The sequence below is a fragment of the Bactrocera neohumeralis genome, chromosome 6, assembly GCF_024586455.1.
Source record: "Bactrocera neohumeralis isolate Rockhampton chromosome 6, APGP_CSIRO_Bneo_wtdbg2-racon-allhic-juicebox.fasta_v2, whole genome shotgun sequence".
NCBI lineage: Eukaryota > Metazoa > Arthropoda > Insecta > Diptera > Tephritidae > Bactrocera > Bactrocera neohumeralis.
In genome coordinates this window covers 26,401,809-26,426,676 of record NC_065923.1, presented here as the reverse complement: position 1 = coordinate 26,426,676, position 24,868 = coordinate 26,401,809, and the positions used below count along the sequence as shown (strand labels likewise).

Below are 24,868 nucleotides of genomic sequence, written 5' to 3'. Positions count from 1 at the left end.
ACATACAAACACTCGCGGCAAAAACATTTTGAAGTGTTGTTCTGTGGCTGTTTTATGGCTGCCAGGGTTACCGCCTTGCGACAGTCAACTTACTTTGCACACACACATCGCTTCACTTGCAACTGCGGCAAGAGCAGCCGTTGCGTTGTCACCCATAGAATTTACGCCCCCCAACCGCCCATTACATTGGCTTGGCGCATTGCATACTCCAAAAGTAATTATCTGACCTTAATTACCCTATAAATGGAATTTCTGTAATATTGTTATCAAGTTAGTGAATATAATTATCACACATACTAGCCAAGCGCACAGACACAGACACACGCGCGCACTTGGGTACTAAGTAAAAGTGCAAAAACAACACAAACAACGACAACATTTGTTGGCAATTATGCCACGGGCCAGGGCTATTAAGAAGTGTAGCGCAGCTGCTGCGTGCGAATCGAACTGTCTGGCAGCCAGTGACTAATACGTGGACTTGGACGCGAGCTGCGAAAGTTTTGCAATCTCTCGTAGTTTTTTTGCTGGTTCGCAGCCGATAAGGACGAGTCTAATTAAGCGTGACAAGTGCAACAGATTTTTTTCCTTTTTTTTCATTTGGCGTGATATTTGCGGTTTTTCGTTCGTTTAAGGCGAGTTTACTTTCGGCTATTATGCAGACCGCAGTTCGGCGCAGAATTTATTTTTAAACTTTATTACAGATAGCGGAAAATATATCGTCCATTCGCATGAAATTAAGTTGGTTCAACTGCAGGACATTGCCTTGCTGTCCTATCTTTGTTCTACGTCTTGATGTTATCGGATTAATATTTACATATGTAAGGTCATAAAAGTAAGTGGATAACGTAAAGTGATGACTTTATTGAAGCATTCCTCCATATTTCTGGTGTGAGGAACTTTATCAAATTGTGAGAATTTTACATCTCCTACTGAATTTTTTTCGATTTGCGCTAATAAAAATACGTTTATTTGGTAGTTGGGAATTCACTAAGCTTGAGCACTTAAAATTCGTTCTCAGAACACGTAATAACATTTGATCAAACTTGACCCGGACTGATTTCAGTATTTACTTGATAAAAATATGTTTACTTTTGTAGTTGGTAGTTCACTGAGCACGTTTAAAAATCGTTCCCAGAGGTTCTTATAACAGCTGATCAAATTTGACCCGGACTGGTTTCTAATTTTTCCCTAATAAAAATATATTAATTTTTGCAGTTGGACATACAGTGAGCTTGAGCATTTAAAAATCGTTCTCAGAGAACGTTATAACAGCTGATCAAATTTGACCCGGACTGGATTTGTATTTTCCATAATAAAAATATGTTAACTTTTTTAGTTGGGAATTCACTGAGCTTAAGCATTTAAAAATCGTTCTCAAAGCACGTTATAAGATGTGATCAAATTTGACTCGGACTGGTCTGCTTATACTACGTGAGCATAATAACCAAATAACTTCTTTTCTCTTTCTAGTTTCGCCAAAAATGAAGACAAACAATTCCTAACCCTTTCTTTTCCCGACATCGAATCACCCGTAAATAATTTTTCCTTTAATGTTGGTTATTTTATTTTTCGTTTCCCATAGGTTTCAATCTACTATGAACTTCTTGTTTTGTTTTTTATAATTTTAAAGCCTTCTGCAGTAATATACGAATCGATAAAATTTTTTTCTTCGTTTGGTATAATCGATTAAAAAAATTCTTCTTACAACGAATTTGTTAAGGTCACTTCACTAGGCTCGCTGTGCATCTACCGGGTTCTTTCAATCTCAATCTGCAACAGCTGGACAGTGGAGAAGAAAGTGTCAAATAAAATTGTTTTAAGGGTCCTCACGCAGGCGACTACATCGCCAGAGTATTTTCCGACGCTTCGCGCCAGACATACAAATAAGTCGGATAAGTCGCTTGATGCTGCTGATAAAGAGATCAGACACGCCTTAACTAAATAGTTAGCACTTTCATCAACCTTCATACAACTAGGTGTTTCATGAATTTTACTGGATCAGCGTTCACAGCCGTCTGAACGGCACTCTGCGTTACCCTTTGTTCGAAGATTAACCTTTCAACCTAACCAAATGTGCTATAAGAAAACATGTTTGTTCCGTCATTTGATTCTGTTGGACTACATTTTATAAATTTATATATGTATTAACGGCCTGTGATGCGATTTAAAAATATTACTGAGCGCCAACTTTGAATCATTCACATTTGTTGCCCAACTACACCTGGTTTTAGTTGTATTTGATTGCCATAGCATGACTTTGCATATCATCAGCTTCAAGCGACAACTTGCCTGATTCAAGCACTGTTCAATGCACTGGTTTGAAACATTTAATTAAAGCACAATTAAATAACTGTTAAATACTGTATTTGTTATTTAAATATCACGTTCAAATGTTCACACATGTCGCGGCGTTGCGGAAGAAGTTAATTTGCAATTACACGCCCCTTAACAGCACTCTCGGCTATTAGCACGCACACCGAGATTGATGCGAAACACAAACGCTCAAAAAGTTTACCTCGCATGTGTGGTGACAATTATTGTTTAGAGTTGGAAAACGCTTGTAGACAAAGCAATTACAAATTAAAAGAATAAACACGCTAATTCATAGGTGTATGAGTATTTAGTAACGCCCAGCACAACATGGCGTATGAGTAACCATATGTTTGTTTAGAGGCCGTTCTGTTCGCTTTTGTATTGCCATTTAAATGTATGCATATAACGATATATATGTATGCATGTTTACATAGATTTAAATTGTTTATGTGGGAAAATAATGACAGAATATTTTGAAGCTGAATATGATACAAAACTGTCACTGTTCTTCTGAAAATTTTCTTCCTGTGAAATAGTTTGTCTCTTTATAAATTAAGAACTCAGGTTTCTTTAAAAAATATATATAATATATAAAGGTTGGACCAGTCCATCGAAGTTTTCTTATTACCTTTTTTTCCTAATGCAACACTGCAATTACTATTTCTAAGATCCTTAGTGAAGTCCGAAGCTTACACAGTATTTGCTAGCCCAACTATTTCCACCTAACCCAATTCATACACGCATTATCCTTTATTAGAAATTCTTCACACATCAATATTTCAAAACAATACATATTAAATGGTAAAACTAAATATTTAAAGTCCCATTAGGCAAATACATTCTCGAATTTGTATGAAAATGTACATTCCTTAAGCTTTTTGCAACCCAATCACCTTTTCTTTGCACTTCACTTGCACAAGCCGCAACAACCACACGATTTCAAGCTACACAAGCCACAAACAACAACACTCTGCCTACTCAGTTGGCCACTGGGCTGCCTGCCACTCAGAGTGTTGGCAGGTAATTGTCACATTTCAATTTATGCAAATAAACACCGCTCACACATTCCCAGTTGGGTGTCCATCATAATTTGTCCAAGTCCCGTCGAGCCTTCGTTCATACTATCGCCTATGCTGCACTGGCCATTGGCCACCTGAGGCTACTTGAGGCCACTTGAGCCGAAGCTGCATGCGCAAGGGGTCAACAGAATTTGATATTCCACTCGGTCGACAACATTTTCACAGAGAATTAAATGTAAATATTTATTTAAGTATATATATATGTGTGTGTTTGTTAAGTAATTTATGGGGATTTTGACATTTTATGCATAAATCCTTTATTGAATTGTGTGCGAACATAAATTTTTCGTTTATTTAATATTATTTACATTGCGTCTGCCAAATATTTTTCACTCCAGTCCTTCAAATATTTTTATATGTGCATGTGTATGCGTGTGTTGTTTTGTGGTGCATTACATAGGCTAACTGTAACTGACATGCAAAACAATGTAACGCTTCGAAATGAAAAGTGTTTACAGTTATTCGTATAAATCTACGAGCTTACATGCTCGGTCTGCCTACATTTTATTTAAGCAATTAAGAAGTCTAAAGCTTTCGAAGTGTAAAAGGCTTGCAAATTCTCACCAAATATTTAGTTAAATGAAATGCGATTTTAATTTGTGAAAAGAAATCATTCTAAAAATAGGCCAAATAAATACAAGTGTGGTTCATTGTTTTCAATGTAAGTGTCAGAACAATAGTTTTGTGAAGATGTGAAAACTGTAATGAATTTATTTTTTATTACGAAGAAAATGTAAGCTTTTCAGGCGCTTAAAGCTTTGAAGCAGGTTGAAAGTTCGCATCTATAAAAGCACGCTACTATAATTGAATCCATCTTACAGCTGCCTCAGAGATGAGATGAAAGCTTAAAAATAATATCCTGTTTTAATGAAGGAATATTACTCAAAAATTAGAGAAAATGTTAATTTCACCCTTCGCAGTGCATTTTTTATAGCATAAAAGGGTTTAAACGGGTTTTTTTCTGATTTTGATCGGTCCGTTTATATAGCAGTCCGAAGTAATTATATATAGTACTACATTTGGTCGAGATCGGTCGAGTATGTTTGCCATATGGATTTTCACTTAAATGAGAGCGGTGCGACGGCTATTGTTCAAATTTAACACCAGCTCCTATAAAACCTTCTTGCACCATCGTCAGTGTACTTTTAGTAGTTTCCAGGACTACCGTTATATGGTGAGAGGAGTGGTGTTATCACTCGCTTTCATCCTTTTTTACAGTGTCGGTCGGTTTGCTTCAGGTATTTGTCCTGAACGAACTCAGATGTTGTACCTTAAGTGATTTAGGCGATATGTACATACATTAAACCTTAAAGAAGGCGGAGCCACGCCTATTGCTACTACGATCCTCTATGTCAAATTACGGGTACGTGTCTTAATTTGGTGTTTACTTCAGTTATTGTTTTGTGGACGTGGCATTGGTCTGGTTAGGTCCATCTATTAACTTCGCCTCTCCGGTTTTGCCAAGGAACACGTTTACCAAGTTTTACTAAGATATTAATATTTGCTTAAGTTACAGCTTGCACGGACGCACGGATTTCAACTCGTCTCATCATGCCGATTCATCCAACTTTATATCTAACTTGATTAATGGTAATACAAATAACTGTTAGGTGAGCAAAACTATTATACTCTGTATCAACAGGTTACAAGAAAAATATTTTTCTATCATCCACCTCTGCAGGGCTAAATTGAAAAGGTGCATTCTTCTATAAGAGTGTATAACTGCTGGCGTACGCCGATGATATTGACATCATTGGCCTCAACAACCACGCCGTTAGTTCTGCTTTCCCCAGACTGGATAAGGAATTGGTCTGATTGTCATCTCATTGGTATGATTGTGAACGAGGATAAGACGAAATATCTCCTGTCATCAAACAAACAGTCGTTGCACTCGCACCTTGGCGCCCACGTCACTATTGACAGTCATAACTTCGAAGTCGTAGATAATTTTGTCTATCTTGGAACCAGCATCAGTACAATCATGAATTCCCGTTCTGCTATACGATGCGGCGGCATGGGCAATGACATCATTTGATGAGTCAGCCTTAGGAGTATTCGAGAAAAAGGTTTTGAGGAGGATTCATGGTTCTTTGCGCATTTGGCAACGCCGGTTACCGCATTCGATGGAACGATGAGCTGTACGAGACTATCATTGACCGGAAAGGTTATCGAAAATCCCATTTCGCACATTATTTCTTATGTTCGAGACCCCTTCAACGTCCCTCTCAAAAAGTTTTTTTAAAGCTAAAGGCAATTCGTAGTCCAACAATTGTATGGATAAGAAAAATTCAACGTTTCATCCTAACAAATATATGGGCAAAAATGGGTCAATGAATTTTCGAAAGAAGTACAACAAGAGAGATTTTTTGATAAGTTGCGGCATACTAGATCGGAAAATATATGGCAGGTCCACCTCCTGGCTTTATACACCGTTTTTTTATATATTCGTTAACCCTTCGACGTCTTTATCAAAGGTTTGCCTACATGTTACCTCTGTTATGTAGGAAACTTTGCTAAAAATCTATCAAGTTTTAAAGTCTTAAAGTTTTCAGAATCCTCCATTTGTCGAATATTATCAAGGTTGAGGCCGAATATAGCCAGAAAAACTTAGACAAACACTCAAGAAAGACGCGACTACCAAAATATTACAGAATTATACCCCATAAATCAGGTAAAATATAAATGTCTTCTAACGATTTTTGATTTTCACAATTAAGCCTTGATTAGAACTGGACGCTATTTTTCTATAGAACATATAGTAGTAGATTTCTTAACACTAATAACACTGAAGCAGTTTCATTGCTTGCATCTTTTTGTAGATATTGAACTTATATTAAATGGACTGAAAAGATTTTGACCTAAAAATTTGGCCACAAAATAATCATTTGATTATCTGGGAAAATAATTCTATATAATTTCCAAAAATTGCTAAGGTTTAAGCAGCTTGTGGTGGTTTCGGGTTTTCCCGACGATTTTCAAAGGACCACAAGCATGCAGTAGACTGATGATAAAACTTGGGTATTTATGATCGGTCGGTCAGGCCTAATATATAGTATATATCATATATAGTAGTCCGTGACGTACATCATTAAAAACTCAAAGGAAGGTCTTTGTCTAGCGCCAGCGATATTACATATTACTACCTTATATCAGTTATAACCTGTGTAGTTCAACCATTCGAGGCAGTCGGGCTTTAATTCAAATAAAAACAAAATATCTTTTCCTCAGATTCTCGTGGTTTGATGGTTTCATAAATCTTGATGACTTACCTAGTAACTTAAATAAGCTTTTTAATTATTAGAGTTCACTTCACTTACCTGAAAGTAAAAAAGAAAAATATTTTCATTAATAAAAGTTATATAAAATTTATTTCTCTGCAAAAACTGTGGACCAAATATTATTTTTAATTTTTAAAACATGCCAAGAAAAGTCCAACACACTCTTAACAGTAGCCATGAAATATATGGATAGAAGTGCAGCGTATTTGAAAATTAAAGAGCTCATAGTTATTTAATAAGTGTGGAAGGCAAACAATAACACGCCTCACCAAATCTGAAGTAAAATTCAGCAACTCATGTTAAGAGATCTGTGGGGTATTTGAGTTGTCTTGATTACGAATTTGAGTTCAAAACTTTTCCTTCACGGACAGCTATTTTTGTCATCCTACACCCGTTGTCTACAGTACAAATATTCTACTTGTGAGGAAATTTTTATCAACATTTTGGCTTAAGCAACCCAAAATTGGCTAGAAAAGGCCTCTAACATCACAGTCGTAAAATGAGTGTAAATTGATTTAACCAATAATTTTTCAGAATTTTCAACTAAAGAAAAATTTTCTGAATTGTATTAAGAAAAATTGTGTGTATATACATATATTTTATTTCATGCAAGGTTGCCACCATATATAGCACAAACTTAAATAGAACGCACCACTTTTCCAACATACAACTCAAGTTCCTTAAAAACTGTGAAACAAATCCTCAAATTAATATTTTCAATAATGTTTTCTCAAGCACCCATTTGTGTTCCAATACATATGTATGTACAACATAAACATATATTTGTTAAAAAGAAACAATTGCAGTGGTAACACAATCACAATCACATTGGTGGTACGTGTGTCTTCGTCGAACAATTTACCGCTGTTGCTGGCATGTTATTTTAGGTGACAACTCCTAATTTGTTGCTGTCTTTATGTTTGCGCTCAAACAAACACACAAGCAATATAACTGTATGTTTTGTAGTCACGAAACAAAATGAATAAATACTTCACTCTGCCATGTCTGTATTAAAATATTTCCTTTGGATTTATCTGCCGCACATACATTGCCGTTTGTGTGCCACTTTGGCTAGTCTATTTGTTTATTGGACTGTCTATCTATCTGTCTGTCTGTCGGTCTGTCTGCCTGTCAGTTTGGTCTAGTGCCTGAAAATGCATCGTGTGCAGACAAGCGTGCATTTGAAATAGAATAGATGGGAAATTGCACAACAAAAAAAAAATAATTTTGAAAATATGTATTTTTATTTGGAGCAACAAAACAACGGTTATTATAAAACTTTTGTGTGCCGTTTGGGGAAACAGTGAAATTTTATAAAGTTGAAATGAATTTGGAACAGGTTTTAAGGAAAACTGAAATTAGCTGGTCCATACTTAAAGATGTCTTCGATATTTTTTCTCAACTTATTCTATGTAAGTGGTTATATTCAAGTGCAAGTAGAAAAAAAAAATATTTTTTACGATTTTTTTAAGGGGGTATTCTAGTCTAGAATTTTGAAAAAATCGATTTTTTTTTACATATTCTTAAAAACTGGACCTTTAAGAATATATTCCTCAAAGGAAATTTTAAAATTCCTATTATTTACCGACTTATAGCTATTTTAGTGACGCAGCGTCCAAACCGGCTGCAGTTAGACTCAAATCTTTAATAGAGTTTTTCTCGAAACTATTTTCAACACTTCTGACATGATTTCTGAAGTTCTAATGAACCGATTAACTTCAAATTTAGTGTGAACCTTCCTTATATATCTCTCTATGGTTGGAACTAGGATTATTAAAAAATTTTGATTTTTACTATTTTTAAAAAATTTTGATCTTTGCCAAAAAACGGGCAAAAAATTCAAACAGTCGCCATTTACTGAAAAAATTTTTTTTTATTTATCCTAGATGATCAGACGATAGCGGCATTTGTACTGGTTAAAAATTTTTTTTTCAGATCACCCAAAGTGTTGGAATCGTGTCAGGAAGGGCGCACCTTATTTTAGACCCACGCCACGCCACCACGCCGCAATTAAATTATCACAACATTTTTTTTTTGTATTCTTAAAATATCAGTAAATATCCGTTAAAAAATTGGATAGTAAAAATGTTCTTAGTTTTTTTTTTATTGGACTTTAAAAAATGCCGTTAAATAGCATTTCTAGACTAGAATACTCCCTTAAAAATGCATTTTGTTTAATGAATAAATGAAAATAATGCAAAGTTTTCAGAAATTAATATACTTTTATAAACGTTGAAGCATTTTGAAAAATTTTGGCCTCCCTTGATCTCGTAGTCGATCTCCAGGATCACCTCCAAAAAAGATCTTTCGCGATGAGGAACTTGTTTTTACTTAAAATTATCCCAAACGCAAAAACCAAAATGTTACTAAAGATGAGTTTGGGACCACGGACTAAAGACAATTTATTTTTGCGACTTCTAAAAAAGTGGCTTTTGGTGAAAACATTATACCTCAGAGTGGCTGAAAAAATCGAAATTATTAAAATCGTTATTTCTTCGACGATTACCTGAAAAATACGTAGTTAGCCTTCCATATTTCGAATTTGGCAACCTTAGTGTTGCAACACACAATTTTATTGTAAACTTTGACATTTTTTAGTTTATGCATTCTAAGAACTTATTGACATACAACCGCTATTTTTGTTGTTTACAGTAACTTAAAGTATTCAGTATTCATCACGGCCGAAAAATGGAACTAAATCGCGAAAATTTTTGAACGATTATTTTTTAGAACTTTCGACGTGGATTAACTCAGCAACAGTGCATCGATGAGCTTATTTAAATTTTTGGCGATGAAGCTTTAACAAAGACTAGAGTTTGTCGATGGTATGGTGAACTCAATCGAGGTCGTAGATCATTCCAAACAGATTTCGTGAAGGTTGCCCAAAATCAGTCGTTTTTGCGCATTTAATATTTTTAGATCGGTCATAGTGAGATCGAGACAACTATAGTGTCGCTAGCATACATCCAGTATTTCACGGCCATTTGATTTTAATTTTTTTTTTTTCATATTGGATCCTATACAATTCGTCGATCGGTAACAAAAAATGTTGGTGTCGATTGGTCGGGAGAAATGTAAAAAGTATGATAGCTGTGCTTCGAAACATGTCTATGATAAGGTGACAGATGATGATTTTTTCCTTGAATTTGGAGATACTTAAATCAGAGTGGCAAAAGTGCTTGGAAAAAAGGTTTAAAAGCATGCAAAAGTGTATCGAACTTAATGAAGAATATTTTGGTAAACAGTAAAGCCATTTTCTATGATTTAAATTTGTTTTTGTTCTCGAATCTCGAAATATCAACAACAATCTATCTGGGAATATCTAATATATGTTTTTTTCGAAATACGCAAAAACAAAAAAATCGAGTTTTTAAATTCAGAAGCGTATATAACTCCTCAATGATTTTTCGCGTTCAATATATCTGACCGATTTTGTCTTTGCTCATTCGTGTGGCTTTCAAAATGCTAAATATTTATCATCTTCTGTTGAGATGAAAACTTACGATTTATGTAGTGAAACCTAATCCACGACTTCTACTATATATAGACATAAGCTCAAAATGTCTTGGAAAACTTTTTATATATGGACAGATTAGAGTCTGCATTGTTAAAAACTTCAGATCTTTCACCTAACAAAACGTATTAACGGTGTTCATAAACGATGAGCTTTGGGGAATCTTTGAGCTGACCTGACTTTTCAAATCGAAATTCGGCTAACTCACTGTCCAAGTCTATAAATACTTTTGATTTCTTAAATAACAAATAATATCAATATCACCACTTCTGCTTAAGTAGTAAGGCTACTTTTAGAAATGATTTGTAAGCTCATATACCATGAAGTATCAAATTATTTTTTTAAGAGCAAAGCTCACAATAGTCACACATTTTTCCTTTAGATTTGTTGTGTTCTGTAATTAGATAACGGTCTTGAGGTTTAACGTAGAGCAGTATTTCTTACAAAATTGCCACGAATAGCACTGTAGAGGCATTCTTCTCTCTGGCTTAGTATATTACAATGACCAACTAGAAAGTTGAACATCTCTCTCCTAAGGCCGTCACTAAGTCGCAGGCCGATGTCAAATTTTTGAATTTACTTTTTCTGACGAAAACTTTGCATGAAAAGAGATTAAAACACAAATCAAAATTTAGAGGATAAACTCTGTCAAACATAATACTAACTGTTAGATTCATATAATTTGTTCGTAAATTGTCTGTTAAGTCTCCATAGATTGTCATATCGGCTACAATTGTACTCGAAGTGTTTAAGCTCTGCTCTCTTGTCAGTATGCTCATGTCAACAAGGTTATATTACTCATTAATGTGTTATAGGTTGCCACTCAATTTAAACTATTTGTTTGTTCCATTCGTCACTTTCCCAAGTTCCGACGAATCAATGGTTAAGTACTTTTCTTCAGAGATTTTAAAAGTATTATTTTGTATGATAAACTTTGCATGAGGCCTCAAGTCAGACAGAGAACTGTGAAACAGAACATAATTCACTTAAATCTGAGTGTAAAGAGACACTAATCAATTCGTATAAAACATTTAAAATGTCAAAAATATAGAACATATGTTAAAATATGTAATATACTTAGAAACAGAGATTCTTCAAATGATTATATATTTAGATATTTAGCTACATATTTAGATGGCAAACAACTCGGCAGTCAAACTACTTGTAATTTATTAACCTCCGTGATAAATCTAGTATAAATTAGTACATAATATATTCTCTATATGGTTAACAAATATGTATATATTTCTTCTTTTTTGTTACTGTTGTTGCTTTTTGCTTTTTTGCCGTTTTACGTCGTCATCCCTTCAACGTTGTGTTTTGTTTTCAATATCAAATGATTTATGACAACATGCCGACATTTTTAACGATGTACACATGTCAACGGGTGAAATCTGTATTGACAGCAGGCGGTAGCAGAGTAACAGCAAAAACAACATTAACGACAGGAAGAGCGTAACAAAAGGGAAACACCTTCGGTAGGTTGAACATGAAAAACAGAAGAATATGTATACATATGTAGAATGAAAATGAGTGTATGTATACATAAGTATAATGTGGGTAAAAATTAGTAAGACTTTTTAAATTTAAATTTCGAAAACCCCTTCCTCGAATTTTTTTGAGGTCGGTAAGATTATATATGACATCTGTGCCAAATGTCAGATTAAAGCAATCATTAGCATTTAGTACACGCTTGTCTTTCTGAAGTACATAAAATTCATTCGCCGATTTTTACGATGGGTGAAATTATTCAAAAAAGAAGGTCCATTTAATTTTGTGTGCGGAGTGAATGTTGGAAAGAACCTTCGGTGATAATTGTTTATCGCGAGTAAGTGTTATCCATTAGTATAAATTATTCAAAGAGGGAACGCCTTAACTGCGAACCACGACCAGGACGTCCATCAACATCAACTGATGAATCGACGATTAACAGTCAGGGATCTTACTGGCATCGTTGGAATATTGGAAGAATCAGTGAAAACCTTTTTGAAAGATAATTTGGGGATAAGAAAAGTGAAAGCATGATTGGTTCCAAAACCACAAAATTTTTTCGTAAAACTGTGTCGCGTTAACGTCTGTGAAACAATGCCTTTCGACTGACAGGGTGTCATGAAACATATTATTACTGGCGATAAGTCTTAGATTTATGCTTATGCTGGATCCGGAAACAGACGATCAATCGGCCGAATATCGTGGCAACGGTGGAGCGAAGCCGAAAAATAATGTCAAAAATCAAAGTTATGTTGACAGTTTTCTTCAATTAACGAGGTGTGATGCACTGCGAATGCCTACCGACCAAAGCAGTTTATGTAATATAGTACATGTCATTTTGACTTCAATTTAATATAGGTATCTATCCTTCAAGTTTTGATGAAGTAACCATGAAAGTATTTTCAAGCATTTTATATCGGCATTACTTGTTTGTGTTGTCGTGAATCAAATATGAGATTGACAACTTAGTTGTTTACAAAGTTGTACGAGTACATCTCAATGAAATCAAACTTTTTATGCGTGCGATACTGAATCCTATCCTAATATGAGAATGAATGCTTTTTCGAGGACGTTACTAAGTATTAAGTCATGACTGTGAGATCGAGAGACCGAAAATAGTTGCAAAAGCTTTATATTTTCTATTGATAAGGTTTCAGTTTCCAAAGTAATTTAGTAAAGTCAGATATCTATACTAAAAATAAATATTGTATTTTGCCAAAAGATGGCTTTAGTAATCTATATTTCGCGTTCTTTAAGTGCGATCGGGTTGGTATGACGTCAGAAAGAAATGATTTGGTTTGTAAAAACTTCAGAGAATTTTATGACTGGTTTGCTTTGTGGGAACCAACAACGGAAAGTGCTCAAGGAAAGAAGTAGTATACTATATTTTATAGATTCTCTTTGATAAAGGCTAAATCGCAAGCTAGAAAGGTGAAAGTGTTAAAAGTTTTTAGGACTCTGTAATGCACTGCTTTGATTACTTAGGAGTAAACATTGAACTAAAGACCCTCTTCCAGTCATTAAATAAGGTAAGAGTGCATGTATGAAAAACTGAAGGGAACAAATTTCCTTTTGCGAATCACTGCTGAGTCGCAACAAAATTCACCAATTTCTGAAGCGAATGGCTATTGGTGGTGAAACGTAACCCACTTAATACATGTTCGCACTTATTGAAAGAGAATAATCTACTATGATTGTTAAAAAATTTGATCATCTGAAGGAAGCGGTCGACCAGAATCTATGGGAGAGGACATGTATCCTATGAGAACAACGCAAAGCCATACACATCGATACACATCGATAGCGGTTTGTCAGGAGCTCTGAGAACATGGCTGGGAAATTCTAATGCAGACAACTTAGTATAGTCGGAACCTGGCAGCACCCACTGATTACTATCTAGTATTCCTGTCTTTGGCAAAAAATTTTGCTGATGAAACACTCGCCTGAAGAGATTTGTGAAATTTAACTGTCCCAGTCTTTTGGCAATCGGAATACGAGTTTCTATGTGAATGGCATTATAAAATTATTCTTACGTTATCGAACAAAACAGTGAATATTACGTCTAAATCGGAGCATTAAAGGCGATGCGATCTAATACGTTACTGCGTCTACGGTTCTGTATTCTTGTTAAGTCTAAAATACAAACACTGAAGGAGTCGGGTTAATATTCGACCTAATAAATTATCATCATCGGTTCCTCTTTCTTCAAAAATGATACCGGTGAGAACGTAACTGTACGTGACTACGTTATAGCACCATGATAACCGTTTATTGATGCCCGAAATTGAAGCTCCTGATCTCGGCGACATTTGGTTTCAAAAAGACGGCGCCATTTCCCACACATCGCATCAATAAATGGATTTATTGAGAGAACACTTCGGTGACAGATAATCGAGCCGGTTGATTTGCCACCGTTCGACTTTTTCTTGTAGGGATATGTAAAGTTTAAAGTCAACGCTACAGTCCTTGGCCCAAAAACTTCACGCATATCATTCGCCAGTTATCAGTCGAAATTCTTATCGAAAATTGACTTGGATCGAAAATTGCTCTTTCGTAACCTTCAAAAAATAAATGCCTAAGAACCGATTCTTTATTTATGATTTCCTTTCGTATAAAAGCTTCCACAAAAGTGTCTTTAAACTTCTAACTTGTAAAATGGAAAAAATGAGCAAAAAAATTTCAAGCCATCGAACATAACTGAGCTCACTAAATCATAACCGGAAATTCTGAATGCCTTTTCCTATTAATTGCAGCAATAAAAATGCAATTATTCTTTATTCGCAGAAAATTTAGAACCTAAGCGGCGAAAAAACTCAACACAAAGTGCGAGCGCGTAATGGCATTTAATTTTATACTATCACTTGTGCAAACACCCACTTAAAGTGCGCGCATGCGCACATCATTTAAGTGTTAAGTGCATACAATCAAAATAAAGCGCGGCCGCTGTCAAAGGGCGCCCTTCAGCCGCCCAAGTGGCCGCAGGCAATCAAAGGCGCAAATGAAAGCCAAACAAACACACACACATACACTCGCATACACTATTAATATATAAATGTGTGGTGGCAGTGGGCGTTAAAGTAAGAAAAGAAATAAAAGTGAGACCACGCCGGTGCCGGTAGCGCTCATAAATTTGACCCATTTAACAATTGGTTATGGCAAATAAAAGTGATTTTAGTGGGCCGCGTGATTCTTTTTTCTTATTTTTGTGTGAGAACCGCAAATGCTCTAATACACGAAGGGCCGTGAAATTGCATGCCACACAAGCACACATGCAAAGCCAAACCGAGTGTTAAGTGTGTGTGTGTGTTGGAGTGCAGGTAAAAATAACTGCCGGCTGCCGCAACTTCCGCAAGTGGCACACCATAAATTTGGTGTTTTCCCGCCCACAGGCCACCGCGCTGCCAGTGTTGTGCATTTCATATCAGCACAGTTGTAAATTTTTTGTGGCTCTTCGCCCCTGGAAATGCCGCGCAGCAAAGCTGAAGGTGCGTGGTTTTTACATGAAATACATTAAATAAGAAATATTATGGTTTTTACTCCTTTTTTACTTTTATTTTGCGTTTACCTGATGTTGGGTTGAAATTTTATTATTTGGTACTGAAAATTTTATATTGTGGCGCTGAGCATGCACTAAAAGTTTCTAAATAAACTTATAAAATAATGGAATTTTTTTAGTATTTCACGAATATTGTACGGTATAACGTTGATTGGTATTTGCTTTGAGCTCGTAACTAGTTCAAGGATTGCTGGCGCTGACATAAATTTTTGACTAAACTCACTTAAACCCTTTGAATTGATTAGTAAATCCCAACTACAAAAGCTATAAAATGTCTATTACTGTGATTAAAAAGTAAGTTTGAGTGATTATCGTTTAGTGGTGCATTATGATTTTCTTTCGCAGGGCCATACAAGTTAATAAAGAATATTATTTCAGCATTATGCGTCAAGCTACGCGTCTGAAATGGCCGGCGTTATAAGCGAACAACAATTGGTTTTTTTTTTCACGGAAAAGCACCATGTCATACTGCATCGGTGCTTTGCGACTTATTTACTAAAAACTCAAACCAAATCGTACTGCAACCGCGGTATGCATTTGGTTTGGCTCCATGCGACTTACGACTTGATAGTTTAGACAAATTTAAAGGTCCAATCCGAGGCGCCGGATTGCCACGACTGTGGAGATAAAAAACGAAAAGAAGAAGGTCTTGAAGGCTAAAGCTTATTCCGGTTTGTTCGAGAACTGGACAAAGTGTTGTCGAAAGTGCGCTTTATCGGTCAGGGATTATTTTGATCGGGATTAAATTTATTTAGAAGACTAAATGAAGACTATCCACTATCTTGTTGCAGCGAAGATACGCACCCGCCTGTGTGCAGAAAGTATGTAAATTAACACAAGGAAGGTTCGACGTCGAAAAGCTGCAAAAACAACAGACAACCGAGCGATTTTCCACTCGACTTGCACACCTGCTCTCTGAGAGCACTCGTCAACAACACGGTATACGGGAACTGTAGGACGGTACGTAAAGTTGCAAACGAAACCATTGGTTTTCGAAAAAGGTAAAAGATCAGCAGGGACGATGAGGAGCGCCGTGTCGCAGTGGAGAGAAAACAGACTGCCTACCTCGTAACATTTCAATCGACCACAACAAGTGCATGGAATAGATACCGAGAGCTGAAGAAGGAAGCGAGACGCATTTGAAGACAAAAAAGAAGTGAGGCTGAAATGGTTTCAAGGCCGGAGCATACTTTTGTACAACCTTCAGAGGTGATCTAGTGACTGATACTTAGAGCATACCGAAATTATGGAGTGAGCACTTCTCCAGACTGCTGAATGGCAATGAAAGCATAACACCAGGAGATGGTGAAACCGATCCTTCAGTCGCCAAAGATGGATCAGACGTTCCATTGCCCGATCATGAAAAAGTTCGAATATCAATTATGATGGGGTCCGAAGTAGCATCTTATGCCAAGAGTTATTCGACGTTGGATTTCGAGGAGGATGGAGTCATGTGTAGAAGTTTACGCAAGTGAGAAAGAGTCTCTGAGCGTCATTCACTTGGGAGTGGCCAGAAACGATTCTTTTATACATACATATGGCTCAAGCAGCTCACGACTTCCGGTCTTAGACTAAGTATTCTCTGGGTAGCCAAAAAACATCTGTTTGAAGGCGACCTAAAGTTAGAGGGCGAATCATAAATCTATAAAATTTAGTGAATATAAATTTATTAATTTGCAGTAAATTGATGTTATTTATCATAGTTAGTATGATATGATCTAGGGTCATATGGCTACTCCTATAGAATCCCTTTTCACTACTTAAAGTTCTGGAACAGGTAGTAATCAAGTACTTGGTTCAGGTCAGTAATATAAGATAGATGCATATGAACATTCCAACCAAGCTCCCAGGGTTTTTGGCGAATCAGTAACGATTCGTGTGGCCTGGCGTTGTTCTGATAGACCACAAGCCAGCTCCATTTGGCCAAACATGTGCGATTGTTGGTAGTATAAAACCCTCTTAACCGTCAACTGTGACTTGCTCACCACGATTCTAGTACGACTGTTTCCACTTGACGTTGTCGTAAGTGATCAGAAGTAAAAATTCGCTTCTGAAATTGATTAGCATTGAAGCAATTTAGCAGGGATTGAAAACTTGGTTCATGAAGTTTCTTTGCGTTAGCTCATGTGCCACCCATATATCGAGCTACTAGTTAAATGGATTTTTATGCATTGTTTGTCCCCTGGCCTAGCGATGGCTCAGAAAGAACATTTATTTTAAGTTATCCATTTGTTGACTTCATTATAGTACTGATTTTTTAGAATGACTTCTGTTTTAAGCATGAATCATGATGACGCAAGTAGGATCATAAGCTACGTTGTCAAGAATCTCTTTTCCAAGCTTTACTCGTCTTCGTTTTTGCAAAAGTTTCATATTTTTCTGCACAAGTCTAACATTGGCATGCTTCATACCCGAAACATTAACCAAAACATTAACCAAATATTAACCAAAATGTGTTGAGTTGATCTATAAGTGATATTAAGATGTTCTGCTATCTCACAAAATATGTTAAAATCTTGTAGTATTTTCACTTTTCAGACATTTTAGACATAAAGAGAGCCGATAACTCTCAATTCTTTTAAATAAGCGACCTGCAGCCTTCCACTGATTTCAGGGACCGCCTTAAAACGCCTAACATTGCTATCAAACTAAGTAGATTTATGATAATTTAGCCTGTGGCCCAATATCCGCTTGCACTTGAGGGAGTAATTCGTCTTTGCTTTTGTATTAGAAGACAAACAAAGAAAAAATCGCAAAATGGAAACACAAGAGCGCAAGATGAAGTAACGTGAGTGAGCAAGTAAGCGCAGTCAATCAGGCAATTCCCCAGAACTTGCACAGTAAAGTTAAAGTTACGGCCGATATTTCCGTTAACCATGCGGTGGCGCACACACAAATATACACATAAACACACGTTGAAGGAGAACAACAACAACAACTCTGAGCGTTTGCAGTCCATCAAAAAGACGCCTGAAGTGAAATTTGCGGCTCAACGCAGAGGCATTAAAGGAAATACGCTCAGCTGACGTAAAAGTAAAACACGGAAACGGCCGCTGCACAAACATACACACATAAATGCATAAGGAGATATATAGAATAGCGCAACAAGAATATAACTCGTGTATGTTAAGATGGGCGAACATGAAAAGCAAATGGAAGTACGAGCGCGAAAAGCGACGAAATGCAACCATGTGAGTATATATGTAGATATGTATATGCGTTTATGCCGGTTTATGCGCGTGCAAACTTCTTCTGAAAATTTGTGGCCGCTTGTTAAGTCCATACGTAGATATATGTGCCTATATTATATACATTGTATGTGCCTGCACTTGCCGATCAGGGTCGTAAATTCCGTTGCAAAACACTCGTTACGTATACGCCACCGGGCACCAATTGAGAAAAGAAGCGCCGCCGCCATGAAACGAACGAAACGAAAGCTAAAAGCAAGCACACACACACATACACACACAAACATACACATATAAACAACCATTAAAGCGAGCTATTTGAATACACCGCCTAGCGCAACGCACACACCAACACACGCACATGCCGCACACATGCTTAAAAGCGAACGGTTACAATGTTGTTGTGGCGGCACTGCCACTCAAGTAGCGCTCAGAAGACCAAGACTTACAAATGTGCGGTCGAGGGCATTTCAGCGTCATAAAAAATGAAGAAATTCTACTAAAAGTATGCGAGCGTGTATGTAAATAGCTGCGGTGGCTTTTAATGCTCGCCAGTAGCTAACGTAACCCACTGAAATTGGCTGCTGCATGAGCTGCTGTTGCGGTCTGTTGTCGATGATCAATATATTTCGCTATACTCCACATTAAATTGTTCGCCACAATGGAATTTTTTATGCTTTACCCTTAGATTTTGCCCCTTTTTTCTCTCCGCCCATCCTTATCAGTGACTGCCGTGGTTGGTCCTTAGCACTTTAGTGTTGGCAGCGGCTAAATGAGCTTTGGGATATGCAGGCAATTCGCAGTGGAAATCATTACGCAAATACGCAGTGACTATAGGAAGTCTTAACGGTTGATTGGCAAAGCAGGAAGTCGAAATAATTTTCGGAAATTGTGAGATTTTTTTCAAAGCTGCCGCTATTTGGTAACCATTGCTTTATGTGAAAATGAGGCGAAATCAGTTTAGATTGTTGCTAAGCATTTGATTTTAGTATTGTAAAGTTGTTGTTGCTTGCTATTTGATTAGTTTTACTCAAGGTATATATAGCGTTATTGAGTATTTTATTAAAAATATTGATAGAATTATAGAGAATAAATGAAGTAAAGGGTTTATTGTTGTAGAATGTTAGTTATGGGAAGCTTATAATCCAATAAGAGGTACTTTTTCAGTAGCCTAGAGGATCCAACGTTTTCGAGCCAAATTTTATTAAGCGATGAGGCCCATTTTTGGCTCAAGCGAAATTGCCATGAACCTGGAGAGATTCAAAAGCTGCTATTTCATGCAGAAAATGCAACGGTTTGGTTTGGTTTGTGGGTTAGGAGAATCATCGGTCCATATTTCTTTAAAAATGATGGCGTTGAGAACGTAAGCGTCACTTGCGACCGTTATCTCGCCATGATAACTATTTGATGCCTGAAATTGAAGCTCATGATATTGGCTACATTTGCCTTCAACAAGACTTCCCACACATCGCATCAACCAATGGGTTTATTGAGAGAACACTTCGGTGAGCAGATAATTTCTCGCTTTGGGGTAGTCGATTGACCACCAAGATGGTGTGATATCACATTCATGAATTTCTGTTTTGGAATTAAAAAATAGTTAAATGGCGATATAACAGGCGATCACGGATTACGTTCTGTCACCAAGAACTTGTTAAATTCTTTGTCTTCACTTAATTCAAGCGGAACAAGGCGAGCACAGATATTTCTTTTACACAAATGTTCAGCTGAAATTATTTAAATATTATTTTTACTCGTTTTTAATTCGTCATCCAACATTCTCGTAGTAAAAGATATTATCGATACTATTAATTTCACGATTTTTCAATCAATTCATCACGATCATCACGCGCCTTTGAAGAATTTTTAAATTCCAAACATTTTCTCGACACATTCAATCAAATCATGGCTCTCCCGGCCAATGACACTACTATTGCAAGAAACATATGGAATTATATACTCTTAAATGGATACTAACAAAACTTCAGCCGAAGGGCACGAATTATATTGCTGTGAATGATTGGGGAATCATACGTGTTCGCAGCTTTGAGAAAATTGAGAAAAAAACAGTTTCCATCGGTGAGACAATTCATGTTTATGAAAGAAACTCGTAGTGTGAAATTAATGAACGATTCCAGATCATACACAGTTATTCTTATCTTTCAATGGCAACCGTAAAAAATTCCTTTCAAGGTTAGATGAGCGCCCATTAAGTGCCACGAAAGCGGCTACCAAGGAAGAAAGCGTAACTAAAGTCGACAAACCCATTTTCAAAAACTGTCGTTTGAGGATGCCTGAGATAATAATCATAAAAAAATACCGGTTGAGTTATTCTTTGATAAAATATTAAGCATGAGGAATCTGCCGGCATGATGCCTTTGCTTACTCCGGATTATAAGAAAAAGAATGAGACCACTTCACAGCCGTATTTGAAGCCGTTTGAGCACAAACCGAAAAAGTGTCTTCTTCGTTCATGGCCGTCGATGAAACATGAACCTACTGATATAAACCAAAGACCAAGAAGGAACCAAAATAGGGAACTCATCCAGTGGAACTGCCTCCAAGAATAGGAAAACTGTTATAAAGGTCGGAAAGGTGATGAAAATCGCTTCCTAAAGTGTGGATATAAAGTATATATCGGTTACCTGGAGAAAAACAAAATGGTCACAGAGCTCTACCCAACTGGGCCCATTTGCTGAAAAAAAATTTTCCACTAACACAAGACACCTACACACACCTCCGCGGTCACTACGACCAATTTGGACGACTCAGGCTGCCCCAGAAGCCGTTATTTCTCAATTTGATCTATAAGGATAGAAGCATAGAACTAAACTTTAAATCAAATGCAGTGAATGATTTTTCTCAGATCTCCACAAAACGTATATTCCATATAGGTTAAGGGAGCTCGAGCGTCGCCAGATCAAATGTGTCAAGCTAATAGGAGACTAAGTTAGTTAATTTCCAGACTAATTCCAACCTCGCGTATTACTGTAATAACTTACGGAAGAGATCGATCCGATGCTTATTTAAAAATTTTCTTTTCTTGAAGTTTAAGAACATTTTGTACAAACTGACATGCATAATGAAAGGCACCAAAGGTTGAACATTGTCATATACACAGAGACTGAACCACAATATTCACCGCTTTGTATGAATAATGGAATATGAAACCAATGTAACTGAAAACGCTACAAGCAAACACTCGATTCTTTGGTTCCCTTTGTCTCTTTGTCTTTTCTATCTTCGAGGGAAGACTCCAGCTAGTTATGCGTGATACAACAATTCAACGCAAAACCATTGTTTAATTAAACCGAAGTTGTGATGACCGAATTACGTCAAAGATTGACATTTTGGTATTTGTTACCCACTTAGATTCCATAATTGAAGAACGCTTAGCTATTCTTATTATAAATTAGCAACGACGAACCAGTAAGGCCGGCTATGTTCGAAGAATTGGTATCGTACTGCAGCTGCAAGATGGTCTTCATAAGACGAAGTCGCCGTAGTTATATGCTTCAGTCATAACTTTGAAGTATTAGATAGTTTCGTCTATCTTGGAACGAGCATTAACACCAATAATAATATCAGCCTCGAAATCGAACTCAGAATCACCCTTGCCAACAGTTGCTACTTCGAACTGAGTAGACAATTGAGAAGTAAAGTCCTCTCTCTCGACGATACAAAGAAAAAACTACATAAGTCCTGCTAATTAGTGCAGTGACATGGAAAATCACAACATGTAGATGAGTCGGCTTTAAGAGTGTTCCAGAGAAAAGTTTGCGGAAGATTTATGGTCTTTTGCGCATTGGCAATGGCGAGTGCCGGAATCGGTGGAACGATGAGCTATACGAGAAATACGGCGAAATTGACTTTGTTCAGCGAATCAAGAGTAAGCGACTACGCAGGTTAGGTCATGTTGTCCGTACCGATGAGTTGCAGTACCCGCCAGTGTAAGCAGAGGAAGACTTCCACTCTGTTGGAGAGATTAGCGGGAGAAGTATCTGGCTGCACTTGGTATCTCTAATTGGTGCCGAAGAAAAGAAAAAACGGAGCGCTGTTGTTAACGCGATTATAATAGCGTCAGCGGTGTCTACGGCAGTAAGGAAGAAATAATCAGCTCACAAACCTGTAAAGTGGTTTTTCTCAAAATACTAGTTTCATAGACGCTGTGAAATTTTTCTTTGAAACGGCTAAACCGATTGACTTTAAATTTTCATGACACCTTCTTCGATGTGTTTGTCGGGTAATGAAGATCTTTGATAAAAATTTCGATTTTCAGGAAAACCTAAAGTTCAGAAACCGAATTATATTCCTTAATTTTTATAATAAATCTTTTTTGATTAAAAAAAAATCTTTTTTCGGCCTTGCAAGTACACATAATGCCGCCCGAAAAACTTTCCGAAACTAAATGAATATTTAAATTTATGCACGAAAAGGGGTACGACTCTTAGTTTTCTTGTTGAAAGAAGAATATATGTATATGACATATAGATTCACTCACGCTATCACAAGACAAGTAGCTGGACGCTTCCCTGCACATATGAACTTTTTCGCCCATACACACCTCTACATTGATATGCATATATGCGGCGTACTATAACAAGGTTTAACGAAACAACACACACGCTGCTAAGAAGCTTATGCGAACAATATCCCAAAACGCTTTAAGTGAATTTCGCAACAAAATTTAAGCCAATTATTTCGCACACAAATGAATGGACGCCAGAGTCGTAAAAAGAAAATTGCCAATGTGTGGCTGTCGAAACCTAATGGTGTGTCACACACAGCCACACACACCAACATACGCACAGACACAAACACATGTGTGCACTTCAACGATTGATAAAATGATTACGGATCAGACAAAAGCGGAAAGATGCGAAGACAAATAAAGAGGACTTTACTTGAAAACTCAAAGTCGAATGTCACAAAAAGCGAATGTGTTAATGGCAGCTGAGGGGATATAACGGCATTAGAAATCACATGCCCGAAAGAATCGAAGCAAATACACAAACACACAGAAGCGCATGAACAAAGTGGCGATGAACACAGTGCTTGAGAAGAACATGTGCACACAAATGTCTCTGAGTAAGAGCAGTAGGAGAGAGGAGTGTGAGAGGCGGAAGAGCGATGCAGTGAAGACAATGTGCAAATCTGCCACAGAGACAGGGTGTGAAATAATGGCCGAAACAGACAACGAACTAAAGTAAATATAAAGCGATAAGACTGAGTGGGGAAGTGCACAGACAAGTTGGTCAATAACATACAGTGGCAAAGAGAAAAATGCGGACGGACAAAAAAATTATAAACTAAAATGTGAATGTGAAAATATGTGTATGGAGCGGCGAAGAGAAATCACGACTAACCGTTGATTGGATGTTATGGAAAATTGCAGAACAATATGGCTAGAGAACACAACAAATACAAAAGTGGAAAATTAAAACAAAAACAAAAAATAAATAAATAAACCAAAAAATAAATATAACAAACTACAGCAAGAAAAAAGTAAAGTAAGGTAGCAAAAATAAAAAGGAAATAATGTGCAACAATAATGGTTAGCAAGTGAGTAAAACGAATATGCGAGCAAGACATAAAATGCAATAACGATAAAAAGGATAAGCGAAATTGAGTTGGAACAATTGAGAAGGCAGCTGATATGAAAGTTAATGGCGGAGGTTTTCGGACTGTGACTATGCAGAACTGTGTAACGTAATCATTACAAATACAAAGATCACAGCTGTATGCCAGAAACGACAGTCGGTGACGACGAACGCAATTTAATTAATACATGTACATATGTATCCACGAGAAAAATATGACAAGGACAGGACACAGGATGAGTTCGCGATCGGTCTCAAAAAAAAAATTCTTTTTATTCGGAAACAAACTTTGTTTTCGTTAGAACATATTCTCTACGGAGCGTAATTCTACTCTTTTATGCCATAAAGGTAATGAGACTAGTTGCTTTTTGTACGAATAACTTACACAAAGGAGTAAAGACTTGCACCTGAACAACGTTTGCAAATCGTTCAACTTTATTACGAAAACTCACGTCCTGTAAGGAATGGATTTCGCGGGCTTCGCTCAACTTACGGTCAACATGAACGGCCTACTGTGAAGACGGTTCGCAATACCATAACCCATCCTGAGACCCACCATTCATTATTTGATAATATTCGACCCAATAGACCACGTCCAGCACACAGTGAAAAAAATATAGCAGCCGAGAACATGCTCGAAAACCGTGGCGAGTCGATTCGGCGCCGTTCGCAGCAACTCGAACTGACGTATTTAACGACTTGGCGCATTTTACGTCAAGATCTTAAATTAAAAGCGAATTCGCTTCGATCTATGGGCTCTTGAAAAATTTCGAGAAGATCCGACGTTTTCGAGTCAAATTTTGTTCAGGTAAGAAGCCTATTCCTGGTTCTATGGGTATGTCAACAAGC

General features: G+C 36.8%; 1 protein-coding gene across 7 annotated transcripts in view; it reads right to left on the bottom strand.

Annotated features, from left to right (window-relative positions):
* LOC126762956 (protein alan shepard) overlaps positions 1–24,868 on the bottom strand; it is a 632,879-nt gene that overhangs the window by 298,303 nt on the left and 309,708 nt on the right. The gene's annotated exons all lie outside the window — the stretch shown is intronic.